Genomic DNA, 3,940 nt, shown 5'->3' on the forward strand with positions numbered 1-3,940 from the left:
TTTTCCTCTCTTTCTTTTTTTTTTTTTTTTTTTTTTTTTTTTAAACTAAATGTTTCCAATCACTTAAGTCAGTGTTTGGGAGTGGCAGAAGGAGGCAGCTGATTTATGTTGGAGTCTACAGATTTATTTATTTTTTTTTTAAGGCTTAACTTAAAAATCTCTGCACTTTCTTTCCCAACCCCTCTTATAATTCACAGGCCTATTTTTCAGCCTGGAGTTACTACACAATGTGCGATGCTTCCCAGGGTGGACAGAGAAGCCATTCTTCAAGGATCCCTCTAAATATCGCATGTCTTTCCTCAGTTCAGACCTATTAATCCTCCGTCTTTTCTACTCCGTGGCCACTCTTGGCACGGGCAGAGATGCGGAGGCCTTCCCATCCCTGCCTGTCCTGCTGGAGGCTGCCCTTAACAAAACTGCTTGGGATTATTTCCTCAGCATTTTTTTTTCTTTTTTTTGTCGCACAGGTTAGTCCTATGAAACGAAAGTATTCTTCTAAATGCTGACTTATTGGTACAGAAAGGCAAGCTGCTGTTCTACAATATGGGCAATTTCTGACCGTTTCAAACTAGGTTATTCTGCATGGGCCTCTCTAGGAGCTGTGCAGCTACCTGGATGATGGACAGGGTGCTATCAGGGCTGGAGGCGCCTTGCGACTTTCCTGCACATCATCCACTGCACCTTCTCTTTCTCTAAACAACCAGGCAATCTCTTCAGTGACTTTTTGTTACTTCAGACAACGCCATCCAAAGTACCGTGAAAAGTCTTTCAAATTCCTAGATCAAAAATCAAGACGTGCTTCTAAAGGTGCGGCGGGCAGTGCAACATGCTCCCCGAGAGCACCCTTATCCATACAAGATATGGCATGGATATACATGACACGACGTACGTGATGGTACACGCAGGTCTCCTACTTCCATGCTTTTGATCCTAAAGCTAGTTCTTCTTCCTAAATCCGGGATTTGCCTAATCTTTTGTAGCAAATGTGACTCAGAAGAGCCTGTGTCACCCAACAGTGACGACGCTGGGGCCTTCCTGCCCTGACTGACTCGGACAGCTCTACCATTAACAGCCTTGTCGAAAGAGTGCGAATGCAGGAGTCCTGTTTTGCTGATTCTCCCTGCTGTGAGTTTTATGATACTGCACAGCTTTGGGAATTGATGTTTTCTGGATTGCTGTTGTTGAGCAGGAATCCCAGCTGCCATGTTACGTGTGAGCCGTTGGAGTAGTCGGCCTGTCTCCGCGCTCTCAGCCTTGGAGAAGTCGGCTACGTGGTGCCTTTGCAAGACTGGCCAAATCAGGAAGCAAGATGTCCTAAGGATGCTCTATTGTTCTAAACTTCTTCTTTTAATTGCTCTTTCTGCTTGTTTTTTCACAGTAATATCCTGTCCTTCCAAAATATGCTGGTCAGGAAGCAAGTGTTTAAATCACATGATCATTTTTCCAGAAAAAAATGAAAAATTACGTGGATTCCAAAAGAAAGAAACAAAACTATAAAGAAATGTGATTTCTATTTTAATATAAAAGATAGAGAAGGAGAAACGTAAGGATTGCAGGAGGATTATGGAGATATGTGAACTGTGTCAGTAAAGACCCTGGACTAGACTCATCAAAAGGCTGGTGGATATTATTTCATATTGACTTTGACCTTCTACTCTAATGTAATTACTAGGAACAATTTAAATAACTTTCTTTTTTTTTCCAGAAAAAAAAAAAAAAGAAAGAAAGAAAAGAAAGCATTTTCCATTGCTTAAAACTGGAAAACAAAATGTTTGATTGAGGTCATCTTGACATCCATTAGTGTGATAAATGAAGTGGAATTCAAGGCTGCTCCATTATCAAGGTTCATTTTCGTTGTTCAGATCTGGGTCCCTTCCCCCCCCACCACCTCTTTCTCTCCCTTTTTTTTTAATTTTTTTTTTTTTTTTAAACAACATGGCCTCAGACTCAAGGCTGATTACAATAATTACATTTTCTACCCATAATAGTACAAATGATTCAAAGAGTTATTCAGCATGTTTCAATGTCAGCACTTAGATAAATGCTCATTCTTTCATGGGGATTTCATTTTTTATGCAGAAGGTTAGTTAGGAGCCGCGCTAACGGGGGAGCTGTCAGAAGGCAGCGAATTTACGTGCCCGGGAACTAGAGCCACAATTGTGCGGAGCGCCGCATGGCAACAACACTGAATGGGACACCGGATAATTTATAACTACCCCCCAATACAAGAAGAACAATTATATTGTGTGCAGTATAAAATGGCCATTATTTAGCTCAATTTTTAAAAATTATTTGAGCAAAATGCCTACCCTTTGCAGGGCTATTTTATTCTTGGTGCTAATTAGATGCCCAAGGAATACAGGATATATAAATTCCAGCCAGCAAATATATTTATGGAATTTTAATTTGCTTCTTGTGTAGCTCTCTCATAAACCTTATAAACCTTCTTCAGAAGGGTTTTCATCTCAAAGGTTGCAAGAAAAGGCAGGGGAGGCAGGCGGGAGCGCGCTGGGTGCAGCTGCCGTCCCGCTGCGGCGCGGGAGCCTCCGGCCGCGCGTCTCCCTCCGCACGGCACAACTGATGGATCCCGGTGGCAGCCCTGGGCTGCTGCAAGGGCTCTCCTTGCAGGGCTGTGAAATCCAGCTACAGACAGGACAGAGTGAGGGGTTGGGGGTTAGAAAAGCTCACACGTGATGGGAACAGCTCAGCTCAAGAGGTTGTTGAAACTTACGTTTTGCTAATTTTTGCAGAAACCAAGCACTGTCTGCAGCAGCAACGAGCCGTGACGCAGCCAGAAGCCGCTGCCGCGACGCTCCCCTCTCCTCCAGCTCATCCGAGGTGCGGACGGATGAGAGCGCTGGAAAGAGGGACTGCGCCGAGGGCAATTAATTTATATCTCCATTCAAATAAAACCCTTGTGAAGGCAGAGCTTGGGAGGAGGCAGAGCCACTTGGCAGACAAAATTACATTAAGTGCACTCCACTAGGAATGTTTATACGCCGTCCCTGAGAAATGTTTATGCTGGAGTACTGTATTTAACTTATCAGCCTGAAAATGAATGACGACTGCAGAGGTTTTCTTGTTCCAGAAACATTTGCTAAGTGCCCTTCACTTGTGGTGAAGCGAAAGCCAGCAAGAAGCTCGTGAGCTCCTCGTGGAGGCGGCTCTGCGCTTGCAAGGCCTAGAAAGCTTCTCGCTGCTTCATCCAGCACACGGGGCGACAGCAGAGCTGCCGGAGGGCAACAACTCACCAAGACTTGGTGCTCCAAGAGCTAAACCAGGGGTTTGATAAACCAAGAGTTTATCAGACTGTTGAAAACTCGTCACTTCTTTGTGTCAGCAGGAACTTGCAGCAGGGATAGCCAGGGGTGACATGGGCATTTTGACAGAGAGGTGTCTGTGTAAAAAGTGTTGCATGTTACACAGAAATGAAATACTTTCTGGTTTGCTTGCTTTCCCCATTGCTCATTTGATCTCCTCCCTGTAAAAGAACTAGACAAAGAAAGAAGTGCTGATAAAAGCAACGGCCCAATATTTATAGAGAGTATTATACAGTTCTTGTAATTCTAACGTCGGTAGTTTCTTGTTTTCAAATGTAGGCATCATTTTTCAAACAACAAAGTTGCTTTTAAATCTACCTACTCTTCTCAACATCTCAAGCAATCAGAGGGGCAAGTGTTTTGGCTGAGGCAAATCCATGTCAGTCTGCTGAGGCCGAAAGCGCTGTCTGACTTTGGAGACCTTGGTGCAAAGGGTGCATCTTCTTTCTGCTTTATTTTAGGTAAATTGTACCTCATTGTTAACGGGAACGTGCTCCAGAGTTGCTTAAAAGCACATTTGTTAACCTTGAATTGCAGGAAGAGTTGGCTCTTGCTAATGGTGCGTGCTCCTGGGGAGGCAACCTCATGAGCATGGTGAAGCTCAAAAGATCACAAGCCTC

The sequence above is a fragment of the Nothoprocta perdicaria genome, unplaced genomic scaffold (genome assembly GCF_003342845.1).
Source record: "Nothoprocta perdicaria isolate Ctin4 unplaced genomic scaffold, notPer1 scaffold_15, whole genome shotgun sequence".
NCBI classification, from domain to species: domain Eukaryota; kingdom Metazoa; phylum Chordata; class Aves; order Tinamiformes; family Tinamidae; genus Nothoprocta; species Nothoprocta perdicaria.